Below are 16,211 nucleotides of genomic sequence, written 5' to 3'. Positions count from 1 at the left end.
CAAATTGAATTGAGAAGAAAAGAAGAAGTATTAATTCATTAAAAACCAACAGAGCTCCTTCCCCTAGTGAAAATGGGGTTTAGTGACTCATAGCTCCAAGTACAAACAGAAATCTAAAACTGAAAATTAAACTAAGCATAGAAGAAAAAGAAAAGAAAACTGTAAATCAAAAGTGAAAACTGAAAGTGATATAAAGTCTTAGCAGAAAGTAAAGTGCAAAAGTACAAATCGATAAAAGAAAAAAGCTAAAAAAGAAGATCCAGAAGAAGCCCCTTAATAATTCAAGATGCCATCTATTTATACTAGTGTACTTGCTTCTTCAGGTGTACTTGGAAACTCTTCAAAGTGGGCTTTTTGGTTCATGAAAAATTCTTCTCCCAGGCTGGCGTAGCGTTCTTGAGAGGGCGTAGCGCTCGTGTACTCACGCGTACACGTTGCCCAAGCGTGCGCGTCATTCAGCACTTTAGCACTTGTGACGCATACACGTCACCCACGCGTGTGCGTCATCTTCAGCGCTCTTTGAAAAGAGCGTAGTGTTCGCGCCCAAGGGCGCTCTTCCACGCGTACGCCTCGTCTATGTGTGCGTGTGGCCTTGCAAAAACTTCACACTCATGCGTACGCTTCATCCATGCGTGCGCGTGGCCATCAAAAATGTCAAATTCTTGCGTACGCTTTATCCATGCGTGCATGCGACCCTTCAAAAATATCGCTCTCACGCATACGCGTCGTCTACGCGTACGCGTCACTGGCCAATTTTTCAATACCAACTTTGAAACTATCACAGGCACCCTTTGGTGAAGAGCGTAGCGCCAAAGGCGCTCCTCCTGTGTGTACGCACACTCGGTTGTGCGTACACACACAAGCACAGTGCGCTCTTGAAAGGGAGCGTAGCGCCAAAGGCGCTCTTTTTAATCATGTATGGTGCAGGAGGACGCAGCGCTCTTCAAGGGGGCATAGCGCTATGCTGGCTGTGGGGTGTTCTTGAAGGAAACTTGGTGCTCTTCTCCCCTGTCATGATCAAACAAATAGCAATACATCAAAGCTCTGTCTCTTGAGCAGCTAATTTTAGATAGCTCACTCATTCATACTTTTCTTGAATTGTTTGCATGAAATTGAGCATAATTCACTTAGTTCTTAACATATCAAAATATGATGAGAGAATCCATCTAAGTGCTTGTTTATTTTGATTAAAATACATGAAATTGAACTAAAATTAACTAAACTAACTAGCTAATCTAGTTAAAATGCGAATGCATCACATAATTTGTAACAAAAGGAATTATGTTGTTACAAAATATTCTTATTTTTGTAATAATAACTAATTATTGTTACGAAAAAATCCTAATTTTATAACAATTTTAAATTTAATACAATTTTTTTGTTACAAATACATCATTTTCTTGTAGTGATCTTTATGTTTTGCCATATTCCTTTCCCAATTCAAGCGGCTACTAAAAATAGTTTTACTTCTTACTATCCAAAAAAAAGGCAGAAAGAAAGCAGTTTCAATAAACTGAAATTTTAGCTCAATTCACTTGGAAGGAAACTTGCATTTATCATTACCTGAAAAATCAAAAACCATTAACGCATAAGTCTTCACTCATATTTTTTTCTAAGGCTGCGCAAAAAAATATAAATCTTGGATTTTAAACCCAATCCAAACCAAACCATTTTAAGAAAATCAGTTTTAAAAAAAAATCCAAATCACATTGCATCAATTTTATAGTTTGGTTTTTTAATCCAAACCATTTAACCAACTTAAATCCAGATCCGGATCCAAATTTGGAAAAACCCTAATTTAGTGACCCAGATAACAGTTCACACTATGCACAAATCAACTGTGGCGTCACGCTTCTCCTTCAACTGTGGTGTCTTCTCCTTCGGTGCTTCTCCTTCAACTGTGGTGCCTTCTCCTTCGGCGCTTCTTCTTCGGTCTTCTCCTTTCTCGTTCGCCGTTGTCATTCTTTGGTTTCATCGTCTCCGTCTTGCCGACTTGCCGTCACAGGTGTGGGCTTTCCATTCGCCTTTGCTCGTGCTTCTTGCCACTGGGTCACAGCGTTAGTACCATTACCTCTGCTCGTTCTTCTTCTAGAGGAATTTTGGGTTGTCGTATCTGATTTTGTAATTGATTGCATTGTAGATTTTGTTTTTCCACCCAAGAGCACAACAAAGTTCGTGAAACTAAACCAGAACAAGCAGTAGCCCCTGTTCTAGTTTTCTGCTTCTAGGTTTTTGTCCATTTTCCTTTTTATTTTTATTAAGTTTGATTAATTTTGGTTAATTAGTTAATTTTGGTTAATTAGCTTAGTTAGATTAGTTACTGTTAGTTGATTATAGGTGGTTAGGTTAGGATGATTTTTTTTAGATTGTTAGGTTTATGATGGAATTGCTGTTTTGATGAAAAATTGGGCTGAGATGGTTTGAACATTGTTTGCTTGTGTGAAAATTTAATACTTTATTGCAAAATTGCTGAAATTGTTGCTGAAACTGGGCTGTTTTGATGAGAAACTGGGCTAAGATTGTTTAATCCTATTGAGATATTGCTGCTGGAATTCTTGAGTTTGAATTGCATTTTGATTAATTGATTTTCATACTTAGTTCTTTGTCCAACCATTAATCTGCGTTGATTGTGATTATGTTTTTATATTTAGGAACAAGATATGATTTTGTTATTGTTATTCATTCATCTTATTTCCCAAAGAAATTAAAGCTTTTTCTAAATATCTTGTCCACTTTAATTTTTTCATAATCTTATTATATTAAAGATAATAACACATACGCCCTCCATAATCTTAAACCTCAGAGACTCATTTCACATTTTTTACAGGAAAATCTTATGAATCCTTTCAAGAATGCTATTTTTTCCAAGAAGAAGATTGATTGGTCATGTATTAGCACAACTTGCAAGCAATGGATCAAGAATCCTTTGAACATGGCACTTCTTCTATGGATAACTTGTGTCATCATCTCCGGCGCGATTCTCTTCCTAGTTATGACAGGAATGCTAAACAGAATCCTCACCAAGAAATCCCAAAGAGATGAATGGTTTGAAGCAAACAACCAAATCCTCAATGCTCTATTCACTCTCATGTGTCTATACCAACATCCGAAGAGATTCTACCATCTTGTTCTTCTTCTTAGGTGGAAACAAGAAGACATAACAATCCTCAGAAACTTGTATTGCAAGAATGGAAATCCCAAGCCTCATGAATTTTTCCACATGATGGTTGTTATTGTATTACTCCATGTTAATTGCTTTGCTCAATATGCATTATGCAGCCTTAATTTAGGGTTCGACCGGTCTAAAAGGCCGGCCGTTGGAGTTGGTATATGCATCTCGATCGCAATTGCTGCTCCAATTTTCGCAGGACTATACTGCTTTGTTAGCCCTCTAGGCAAGGAATATGAATCTGATGAAGTACATTGTTCAACCAGTTCAAGATTACCGTCCGAAATGAGCTTTTCTTTTGCATCAAGAAATGATCATGGCCTTGTTGTTATTGAGTATGCACCTGAATGGAGAGGAGGGCTATTTGATCTTAAGCAAAATCTTTCTGTTGCATACCAAACACTCTTCTGTGGTTTTTGCACTTTTGGAAGGAACATGAAAAGGCTTCACTTTGGTAACATTTATGTTCACATTTCAACTTTTTTTCTATTTTGTATGGCACCCTTTTGCATCTTTATAATAATCTTTTTGCACATTGATGATGAGAATCTAAGAAGAATCATGGGATTCATTGGTATATTGCTTTCAGTTTTTTTTTTTTTTTACTCTACGGTGGATATTGGAGGATTCAAATGAGGAAAAGGTTCAATTTGCCACCAAATGATAATAAACTTTGTTGTGGGAATCAAAATGTTAGTGATTGCATGCAATGGCTATTGTGTTGTTGGTGTTCTCTTGCACAAGAAGTTAGAATAGTGGAATTCTATGACATAGTTGAAGATGAATTCTCATGCAAAAGTCAGAATCATGGAATGTTCAATTCTTCTTCACTTTGGAGCAGTCCTAGTTTGTCTAATAAGGTTTGGTCTGAAGAGTACTCCGATTATCATCATTATTATTCTGGAGAGAAACAGAAAAATCATGTCATGGAGGCTCCAATTGCACTGAGAATTAATGTGGATGATGATGTCATTAGAAGAACATGAACAGGGAAAATTTTGTGTTATGTATACATGTCTAGTTTCAACATATCTTTGTATCTATTTGTCGTTGTATTTGTGTTCTCTCTTCATAACCAAATTTGATGAGGCTTTAATTATAGCCATTATTATAACAGGTGATTGTTTGGATTTATAATGAGATATTGTTATTTATTTCATTTTGGTTTACTACATTTGTTTTATAACTGATGTCAATAGTACAAAACTAATCTTATATTTTCCAAATTTATTAATTTCTTCTTATTCTTAGGTCTATCTTCATAACATGGGTTCATGTTAGTAACTTTCTAAGAAATGGGTACTGTTTTTGCTTAGACTGTTTAAGTTTATGTGAAATAGCCTCATAATCCATGTTCATATATCTCTTTGCAAATATCATATTATTTTCATAAAATGCAAGATACTAAGCTGGTAAATCAGTTGTTTGTCTCTCTTTGGGCTATGTTAGTTTATGAATCATGCTAAAATCATTCTTAATATGAAGTTTTAATTTCACAATCTTTGGGTCGTGTTTTCTTTGCGAGATATATAAACATAGATTAGTTTATGAATCATGCTAAAGTTTTATTGGATGTTGTTTCTTTGGATTAGTTTGTGTTAATTTTAGCATGTTTGGCACCAAATTTTGAGTTATGTACACCTTGCTTTATATGCAGAGCAAGATGACTGAAAACAGTAATATTGAAGCAGCAGAGATGTCCGCTAGCACTCAATCATCTTCTCCACCGTCAGGTATTCGTAAGAATCGGTCAGCTGTTTGGGATCATTTTGATGTAGAGAATGCTACCGAGAAGAAGGTTAAATACAAATATTGTGGAAGCTTAATACAATATGGGAATGGAACCAGCTCAATGGGTGGTCATTTGAGAAGATGCAAGCAAAATCCTAATAATGATTCGAACAAAAGAAGAAAAACATCGACCACACTAACTATAGATGAGCGTGGTATTTTAAATTCACCCAGTGCTTCCAAATTTGACCAAGAGGAGGCTCGAAGGGCACTTGTGGAAATGTTTATTGGGGAAGAGCTACCATTTCGCTTTGTTGAAAGTCCAAAATTCCGAAGATTTGTTCATGCCCTACAAGCAAGATTCAAAGTTACTTCACGAACTACATTAACACGTGACATTGGAGCTCTTTATGCTGAAGAGAAAATGAAGTTGCAAGATTTTCTCTCAGCAAATTGTGGTAGAGTATGTCTAACCACTGACACTTGGACTTCAATTTAAAATTTTACTTATATTAGTTTGACAGCACACTTTGTTAATTTGGATTGGAAATTACATAAAAAAATACTTGATTTTTGTCAAGTGACAAGTCATTCAGGAGAGTTTATAGGAGCAACAATTGAATCTTGTTTAAATAATTGGAATTTGAATCAGGTATTTAGTGTGATAGTTGATAATGCCTCGTCTAATGATGTTGCAATTAAATATCTGAAGCAGCGATTGAGTTCTTGGAATAGCATTATTTTGAATGGTGAATTTATTCATATTAGGTGTTGTGCACATATTATAAACTTAATTGTAAAAGAAGGGTTGAAAGAGATTGATGAATCAGTCTTGAGAATTTATAGTGCAGTAAAATATGTTAGATCTTCCCCATCTAGAGCTAGTAGGTTTCAAAAGTGTATTGAACTAGAAAAAATTCAATATAAAGGCTTGCCTTGTATGGATGTTGAGACTAGGTGGAACTCTACCTATCAAATGTTAGAGATAGTTTTGAAGCATCACAAAGCATTTGAGTTGCTTGCTTTAAAAGATAATACCTATATAGGAGAGATGAATTGAGGAAAAGGGAGAGGTGTTCCTTCTGATTCAGACTGGGAGTATGTTGAGTCCATTGTACCATTTTTGCGAGTGTTCAGTGATGCCACTATACGTGTTTCTGGTACCTTATATGTTACCAGTGATATGTCTATGAAGGAAGTATTTGCAATTGGACGATTTATTCGTCATTCTTGTGATTCTGTTGATTTTAGTACTATGTCAATGGCAAAAAGGATGAGGGTTAAGTATGAGAAGTATTGGGGCAATCCTGATTCGGTGAATATGTTATTATTGATTGCTATCGTACTTAATCCAATGCAAAAGATTGAGTATGTCAATTATTTCTTGGATTACTTATTTGGAGAAGAAAAAGGAGGCGAATTGAAGTCAAAGTTGTCCAAGTGCATAAAGTTACTTTATCAGCAATACCAAGTTCTGAGGAAGCAAGTGAAGCTGATACGCAAAATGTTCAAGCCAACAACATTAATACCGATCTTCATGGCATGGGCTTTTTTCTGCAAGCAACCGGTCGCAGAACAAATACAAGATCTGAACTTGATAGATATTTACAAGAAGAATGCGAGCCATACTCCCATAAGTTCGATATACTAAACTGGTGGAAGGTCAACTCAACCCGATTTCCAATTCTTGGAAATATGGCCCGTAAGGTATTGGCTATACCTGTTTCTACGGTAGCTTCAGAGTCTGCATTTAGTAATGGAGGAAGAGTCCTCGACGCAGTTCGCAGTTCCTTAATACCTAGAATGGTAGAGGCTTTAGTCTGCACAGGAGATTGGCTTAAGGAAGATCTTTTCTCTGCTTTAGATGATGATGGTGAAGTTCTTCAACAAGTTGATCAAGATATAGAATTTTTTTCATATTTCTTCTCATTTTATTTTATTTTTGTTTTTGTCATCTTTCTATTTTATAATTTAGATATTAGTTACCACTTAAAAGTTGTTGAATATAGACTTGATAATTAATTTGATTCCCTTGGCAGATATATTTTCCTCTAATGATGGTGCTTGTTCTATGGCGGCATCAATTGATAATCGTGATGATGACTCGGTATGCTTAATATTCTCATTTGGTTTAATACTTTCATTCGAAGATTTGTTTTAAAATGACAAAGGTATATTTTGTTATTTGCAGATATATTTTCCTCAAAGGTTGTGGTTGTTTGATGATTTTGTTGGCAACTTGGCATCTTTTGATACTTTGTGGTTGTTGTTTTAGAGAAATTTTTTGGTGGTATCCTTTTGATAGTTTGAGAATGATTAAATGTTATATAGATTAGCTATTGTCATTAGATTTATAAAGAACCAAATTCTAGTTGTAATGAACCTATACACTTTAAAATGACTTTAGTATTAATTTTACTTTTAAAAAAATTATGGTTTGAAAATTGAATTTCTAAAAACTGGTTTTAAAAGTGGATTTTTTTTTAAATATCTGGTTTGAAAATTAGATTTTTAAAAACTAGTTTTAAAATTGGATTTTTGGTTGAAGAAACTGGTTTTAAAACTGGATTTTATAAAAAAAAACCGGATTTAAATTCTAAAACCGATTTAAAACCGATTTTTATTTTTTCAAACCGGTTTCTCTCTTCAATCCAGTTCTGGATTGGTTTCATGAACCATAAAACTGGTTCTGAAGTGGATCCAGTTTGGATTTATAAAAATCCAAACCATGCCCACGCCTACTTTTTTCCCTTAGATTTCGACATTAATTTAATTTAATCTTATCTTACTCTAAGCAAATTAAAAACAAAATAAGCTGAATTCACACGAACGAATCTATAACGAATAGAACCCAATCTACCTTGCATGAAGTTCTGATCCAAAAGAGTAAGATAAAAATAGGAGAAAAAAATAAATGAGGGGTTTTATTTACTAACTAGGGTTCAAAGAAGTAATAGCAGCTGTATTACTGAAACTGCAGCTATCATCGGTCAAGCCATGATTTAGGAAGTAATCGTTGAAAGCCATCAAAATGAAGAAATCAGATCATAGAACGAAAAAATCAAAAATAGAGAACAAAAAAAAACCTGAAAACAGATCTGATTTGAGTGAAAGAGCATTTTTATTTACCTCTTTGAAAGAGCCTAAGCTTCTTCCTCTGTGAGCTGGCCTCAATGTAAATGACAAAAAGCGATAATTAGAAAAAGAATTCGAAAAGTCAGAGAGAGAGAGAGAGAGAGAGAGAGAGAGAGAGAGAGAGAGAGAGAGAGAGAGAGAGAGAGAGAGAGAGAGAGAGAGAGAGAGAGAGAGAGAGAGAGAGAGAGAGAGAGAGAGAGAGAGAGAGAGAATAGTGGATGAATGTGTGAACCTGGCCGGAGCGGGTGGAGGAGGCGGGAGGTGAGGCGGTGGTTTCCGTGGGAGGAGTTTCCGACCATGTTAGGAGATCGGAGGTGGAAGAGTGTGGTTTCCTTACCGGCGTGTTTCTCTGCATTCTCTTGTTTCTGTGTGACTCTCAGTGAATGTGAATGTTAATGTTAATAGGTGGGAGATTGATATTACTTACTCATAAATATTTGAATTTAAAATCTAATCATGTTCGATCCGTTCTCCTCTACCTATAAATTACTAATCAAAATGTTATTACTGCTGTCATCTGTAAATACAATTGTGTTCGGATAATATTTAATTAATTAATTAATATAGATTAAATTTTATTTTTAATATATTTTAAATAGAATTAATAATTTTTTACTTTTCATTATTTTTTTTTTTTATCAAAGATAGGAGACTCGAACCCGCAACTTCTTAATTGAGTATGGGAAAATTATGCCATTTAAGCTATAACTTATTGACTGTTAAAATAGCTAATTAAAGATTGAAAAGTACGATGAATACGATAAAATAGGAATAACTACTTGGAAGAGAAAGAATGAGCATAATACTTCACCACAAATCACATGATGATGAAAACCTATTTTTAGTATATTTAAAACAAAATTGCAGCTTGAAGAGGGGGCGGTTTCTGTAGGAGGAAGAAGACGGTGAGGAGACCTCAGGAGATGGCGCTGATACTGGAGAAGACGACGCCGACAGGACCTCAGGAGACGGCGGCGAGACGCGCGTAGAAGACGGCGGTGAAAAAGACGACAACGCGCGCAGAAGATTAGAGGAGATGAGAATGGTGTGGGCGACTTAGGATTGGTGAGGGTAATTTAGATAACATCTTTTTTTTTTACTTAACAACTGCTTTTGTGACTGATTAATTTATAAAATCGGTCGCTAATTTAAAATTAGCAACCTATTTGATGACCATAACTTTAGCGACTGAATTAGTAACCAACCACGTTATTCTATTTACCTATAAATCGGTTGCAAAATCGGTCGCTAAATTAAAAAATAGCACCGATTTTTTGACCAAGAGTTCCAATCACATTCCTTCTTTTGTTTTGGTTGCTAATTCGGTCGCTAAATTAAAAAATGGCGACGGTTTATATTCTAGTTGTATAAAACTAGTCGGTCATTAATTTGGTGGCTATTAATGATAGATTATGTTAGTCACTAAAATCAGTCGCTAAATTAACAATTAGCAACCAATTTAGCGATTGAATTAGCGACCAAACAGTTGTCCACCCTATTTCACTATCAGATGCAAAATCGGTCGCTAAAATAAAAATAGTGACCGCTTTTTTGACCAACAGTTCCAAAGACATTATTTCTGTTTTGGTTGCTAAATCGATCACTAAATAAAAAAATAGTGATCGATTTTAGTGACCGATTTTATTTTAGTTGTATTTAAAACTTATCGGTCGCTAATTCAGTTGCAATTAGCGACCGAATTTATTGGTCGCTAAAATCGGTCGCTGAATGTAATTTAGCGACCGATTTAGTGAGCAATATTGATTTGGTCCTGAAAATTCTGTATCAGTCGCTAAATCAGTCGCTATTAGCAACCAATTTTTTCAGTCGCTATTTTGGTACTTTCTTATAGTGTTTCTCAAAACTAAAAATTATTACTGAATTAATTATAATAAATTTTGAAGGAATGAGTATAAAAATCTTTTATAACTTCTGAAGTCTCATTCAAAAATGTTATCTAATGTGTATGAACCATCTCAAATATGTAAGAACATAATATAAACTAAAATATGAATTAAAAATCTTATATGAAAACTCTTTACAACTTCTTGTCTTTTAGAGATTTATTAAGGTCTTGTATTTATATGCATAGAAACATTAATGATCTTTTTAAAACTCATCCTATTTCATTGTGTGACTAGTTTCCTGGTTTGGGTATTACTTATGCTTCCTTTTTGTTGAAAGTGTTAAACTTAGTCCAGAGCACAATGGAGAAAAGTGTAAACTCCGCTAAATTAGCGAATAATTAGTCAATAAATTAAATTTTAATAAAGGAAATTAAAAATATAAATCAGAATGTTGACACCAATTTTAAAAAATTTGGCCCAAAATTGAGCCGGACGGGCCGAACTGGTTGAACCGGTCCCAAAATGAGCCCAAGGCCCAACCAAACCCAACCCATTAAAGAAGACACAGCTTCTTATTTCCCTTCTTCTTCATCATTTACGCTGAGAAACATTTCAAGGAGGGAGAAGAACAAAAGCAAAACCTAACCCTCACTCAAATTTCATTTCTCAATAACTTTTGATCTAGAGCTCCGATTGACGAACCGTTTGCGGCCACGCATTCACCCCGTTGAGCCCTACGATTCCATTGGAACAATTTCTTAGGTAAGTCTCTCTATGATTCCAGTTCTTCTATCCCTAATTTTTGAAAATTAAGAGTGTCTAACTTGAGAAATTTGTCAATTTTGGTTTTCTAGGTTCGAATTAGTTTGCGGAATTCGTTGAACTTGACTCACCGAATCTGTGAGTACGGTGAGGATTATTAACCCTATTTTAATTCATTAAATTAGTGTGTGAGAATTGAATTTTAAATGTGGGTATGTAAAATTAGGTGTGTGTACATATATTGGAGTTTGATTTTGGGCATTGAAAGGCTTGGTAGAGGATTAGTCTTGATGCTTTGGTGATTTTGGACCTTGGAGCTGTGTATGGCTTAAGTGTTTCCTTGGACCAAATGCAGAAATCGGCCAAGGTATGGTTTAGGTTTCGCGTATTTAATATATAATGTTGTGTGAATACTTAGGCTAGAGAACTATAGGATAAGTTGGAATGATCATGTAAATTGGAGGCTTAGCATTAATTGCGTTGATTGATGATATAAGTATATTGTGTTGGTAACTATAATCCTTGGTGTGTGAATATTGTTGGCAAGTTGATGAAATTGATTGTAAATGTATGTATGGAAAAATGTGATGGTTATGTTGATAGAGGTAAAAGAACTAAGGTATGAATTTGGTAAAAATTTGATGTTTGATGGGTTTTGAATTGGCAAGTGGGGTGTAAAGTTGTATGGACATACTATGATAGGTATTGTGATGAATATATGTATAGGAAATGGATATTGAACCTAATGTTGAAGAAAATGGAGGTTTGAGGTTTAGAACAAAAACTTGATTTTTATGAACTTTGGCAGTCCATAACTCGAACCTCAAAATTTGGATGAAGATGAGATTTGTTTGAAATCAAAGAGGGTTTTATAAGCTTGAGAACAATATAAATTTTGCGGAAAAATGAATCCTGTAGAGGAAGTTATGGACACCAAAAATCTGGTGCAAAAACTGAAAATTTTTAAAGAACAGCAAAATAATCAGAATTTCTGGTGTGTGCCTACGCACACTGATTTGCGCACGCACCCAACAGTAGCAATAACTTCACTTGTGCATACGCACGCCTTTGTGTGCACGCACACCTGGTGTTTTACAGAAAATGTGCGTACGCACGCCATTGTGCGCACGCATGCACCAGGAAATATTTTCTGCTGGTGGCGCTCGCATAGGTGAGGCGCACGCACACCAAGTAGTTCCTGGTTGGTGTGCGCAAGCATGCACTCGTGCACACGCACACGCTCTGCTTTTCACAAATTGTGCGCACGCACAATTGTGTGCGTCCGCACACACTCTATTTTTTCATCACTTATATTTTTATGACTCAAACATGGTTTCGAACCTCTAAGCCTCTATTTTTATCTTTTTAACCTTAGATCTTACTAGTAAACCTAGTAATTAGTTGAAGCTAGGAAATAGAGATAACTTGGGAATGAAGTAAAGGTTAAAAATGATGAATTATATAAGAAGGAGGTGTATATATGAACGAATTATGATGTTAAGGCTTGAATGATTGATTTTCTACATTATGAAATGTATGAGGCAAGTAAGAGAATAATGTAAGAAATTGAGAATTGATGATGTTAATTAATCAAGAATATTAAAATGTATGATCAATGGATTAAGTAAAAGTGAGAACGATGAGATGAGATATGAATTAGTATCGAGAATGAAAGCGATGATTATGAGAAATGATTGAATATTTTGAGCTTGGGGTATTGTTTTCCCCATGTCAGCTTGGGGTGTTGTCTCTTCTCCCCATGTCAGTTTGGGACTCGTCCCATGGATATTATTGAGTTTGGGGGCGTTCTCTTCCCTATGTCAGCTTGGGAATTCTCCCTATGGTGTATTCTTGAACTTGAGAACATGTCGGGATGGCTACGTAACCGACAGTTGATATCAACAGCCATAGGACAGGCATGCATCATGTGCACAATGTTTGTTTGCTTATTTGTGAACTATTTGGGAATGCCTACGTGATTATAACATGCTATTTGTTGTACTTGTTATCTGTATTACTTGTAAGTTACTTGTGTTTGCCTTGTTTGCTTATTTGTCTGTGTAAACTAATCGGAGATGGAGGGATGGAGGAAATGGTGGAAAAGACTTAGTATTAGGGTCAGATTTAAGCTAGGCTTAGATATTCTTAGAAGACCACTTTTTTTTTTGTTGCTGGTTAATAACTTAAGCTTTAAAATCTGAGTGTCGGCGTTCTAGGATTACCTCTGGCATTCCCAGGACCTTCTATATTATGTGCGTGGCACCTTTACCATGCTGAGAACCTCTGGTTCTCACCCCATACTGCGTTGTTATTTTCAGATGCAAGTCGAAAGGTACCCCGCTAAGCGTCTGGATTCCTGAAGCAGAGCGATTTCTGGGTTATTTTGTTATGTAGCTTATGTATATATGTATTTAGCTTTCTCTCCAAGAAACTTGATTATTTTGTCCCTCATAGAGGTTAAAGGAGAGTTAGGGTCTTATTTCTATATTTTGTGTATTTTGGGATACTTGTATATGTATGTAAATATTCTCCGGCCAGCCTTGACTTCGCAGGCTGAGTCAGGAGCTAGTTATGCTGTATTCTTGACTCTCTACTCACTCTTTCACTTATTCATAACTATGATCTTTAAGTTTCTTCACATGCAAGTTATTCCGTTTCCGAAGCGTTGCGCTTTTTATTTTGCGATTTTGTTTCACCCATTTTTCAAGACTCCTAATTTATTATATTCTTTCTGCTATTATATGTATGTATTTTATTTTAGAAGTCGTAGCGCCTTGCCACATCTGTTTTACATCCTAGGTGTAAAACTTTATGTGGTAGGGTGTTATAAAAAGCTTTTCAAACAGTTAGCTTGTTAATTTCTTTATTCCTTCAATCTCTTTGGTCAAAGCTTTACTTCAATCATAATAATTGTATAGCTCGAATTTATTATTGAGAGTTAATAAATATATTTTCAACTAATCATTAATTTCACAAATATTTAAATGATACTTCACATTCATTCAACTAGCATCCATAAGACATTAAGTCGAAGATGAGTAGAAATTAGTTTATTTTATCTGTTTAATACTTTTTTTTGAGACGTTGATGCTCCACCTTGTTGTGTTGAGCTTTTTATTTTAAATACATTATAAATTGAATTTTAGTCATGCTACTGTTTTCAACATATCTTTCATCGACCTTTACGCTTTTGACAAAATTTGATAATTCAGCTGTTGACTATTCATTATGCCATCACAAGGTACAGTTCTTTAAAGAGTTTGTGGTCCGTATTAGATTGCACAACGAGATTTTTTCTTTGTCCCTTTCGTCTTGCTTTATGAGAATTTCGCTTCTATATATTGCATTCTTTTTTCTTTCAGTTCCAACTGATTATGCTGATTTAACCAAGAACACTGGCTTTTGGGCTTCTAGATTCATCATTTCCTTCTCCCATCACCACCGGTATCTCTTCTTTCATCTTTCTTATTATTGTTTTTATCATTATTTTGTTTTCATTTAATTTCTTGAATTGTTGTGTTTAATTATTTCTACTCTTTTTCTTCGTCTATATATCCAGATTTATTCTTACTCTTGTAATTTTACCAAGCATTATTGTTATATCTTATACTTACTGCAAGCCTCTTTCATTTTGTTTAATTTTATCAAACAAAACTGTTATAATTTTTGAAAAGTACAAATTTTTATCAAATTATAATTAAGTAACTTTAAAAATAAATTGATTAATTAATTTAGGAAACTAAGAATAAAAGTTAGAAAAATTAGATTATAGAGAGTAATTTATTTGCCAATAGAGTTGCTGCCTTAGAAGCCAGATCATTGGTGTAACTAATAGTCAAACTATAGAGCAATTAGGCTTAAATTGAAGTTAGAATTAAACATTATATATAAAGCTAAAAGTTTAACTTGTGAGGATGAGATTTCGAGGCTTTGTATAATTACATAAGGATATAATAATTTCACGGAAATAATTGGCTTCTGTCAAATAATGATGATAAGACTAGTCACCAAAAAAATGATGATTAGACAATGATGAGTCGCTAGAATTAATTAGAAAACTAGAAAATACTGAGAAATTAATAATTTGAATAATTAATTCATTCATTTACTTAAACAAGTGTTAAAAAATTCAAATTTCTTCTTATATATAATAATTTATTGGTTAGTAACAAATTATTAAATAAAAAATACTTAAAAAAAATAACTAACAAATATAATTTGATGATAAAAGATTAGGTTTCTATATAAAACATCATAATTCTTATTCTTCAAGACAGTTATTAGGGGTGGCATTTTCACCAGATCTTATATAACATGCGATTATAAATGTGTTTAGAGCGTTTAAAATAAATTATTTTTGGAATTGATTCGATTTGAATGAATTAAAAATAAATTATTGGGTTTGAAATTGTGTAAAATATAAATTTTTAGATTTGAATATTAATATAATGATTTGATTTTATAATTAAAAAAGAATATTGTAACTCCTATTTTAATGAATTATTCTTAGAGTGGTCTAATTATAATGTAAAATTCATGAATTTACAAATCAATTTAAAGACTTATTTTTTATCTCCATTCCAAAAAAAAAAAAAAGTTTATTTTAAAATTAAATCAATTTCAACTTCATTATATTCCAAATACACCATAACATAAATTATAGCAGAGCATTAATCTCTTATATCTTTTGGTGACTCAGTTGGAAGTGCTTAGAGCTTTTCTTTTGAGTTTGTAATATATACGTAAACCGTTGGTCATGTATATTAAAATTTTGTTTCTGTTTTCTTTTCTTCTCGTTTTATTTTATTTTTCTTTTAATTCGCTTCGTACCTGATAACAATAATTGGCGACATAGGTAGAACTTAGAAGTTGCTGAGAGGGGCGGAGTTTAATTCAGACAAGAGGGGATTATGGTCCCAAATTTTTTATAAAAAAATTAGTAGTACTTTTTCAAAAGATAAAAAATAATTCAATTGGTTTAAATACTTTATTATGACTTAAAGTATCCAATAAGTTCAATAAGCAACACTTTTTTTACTTTTAAGTTCAAATATAAAAAAATAAATATTTTTTATTTATTTAATTTAATATTATTTTATATTTTATTATTTATTTAATTTAATTTTTTATATGATAAAAAATAATAAAATATTCAATAAGTATTAATATTATTGTATTTGTATAAATTGATAAAAAAATTTCAATAAATATTATAAATTTTAATATTTGTCCTTCTAACTTCTTCTTTACATATTCTACAGGATATATATTCAAATTCTTATATAAAATAATAATAAAAAATCAAAAAATTGATACATTTTTTAAGAGGAAGGCTAATATTTAAGAAGAAGAACATATAACTTTTATAATATTAACACTTTACACTTGTAGTTCTTCTACTTTAATGAATCACGAAAAATGTGAGATACAACTTTCAAAAGTTTAAAAAATTACATCTGATGAGTTTGACCTTAATTTTTTGGAACGAGACCCTAAAAAATGGCTTTAAATTTGGCAATATCACCCAAATTAGAGAGATGAGATTAGACGAACTTATCTTAAATGGG

At 33.4% G+C, this 16,211-nt stretch overlaps 1 long non-coding RNA gene and 1 pseudogene across 1 annotated transcript in view; both read left to right on the top strand.

Annotated features, from left to right (window-relative positions):
* On the top strand, positions 1,826 to 4,155 carry LOC107611435 (annotated as a pseudogene).
* LOC110266037 overlaps positions 13,901 to 16,211 on the top strand; it is a 47,266-nt gene continuing 44,955 nt past the window's right edge. Inside the window, exon 1 of the long non-coding RNA XR_002352903.1 lies at positions 13,901 to 14,088. This is a non-coding gene — a long non-coding RNA (uncharacterized LOC110266037). The remainder of the gene's footprint in view (positions 14,089 to 16,211) is intronic.

The sequence above is a fragment of the Arachis ipaensis genome, chromosome B08, assembly GCF_000816755.2.
Source record: "Arachis ipaensis cultivar K30076 chromosome B08, Araip1.1, whole genome shotgun sequence".
In the NCBI taxonomy this organism is placed as follows: Eukaryota; Viridiplantae; Streptophyta; class Magnoliopsida; order Fabales; family Fabaceae; genus Arachis; species Arachis ipaensis.
This window is presented reverse-complemented; position numbering and strand designations above follow the sequence as displayed.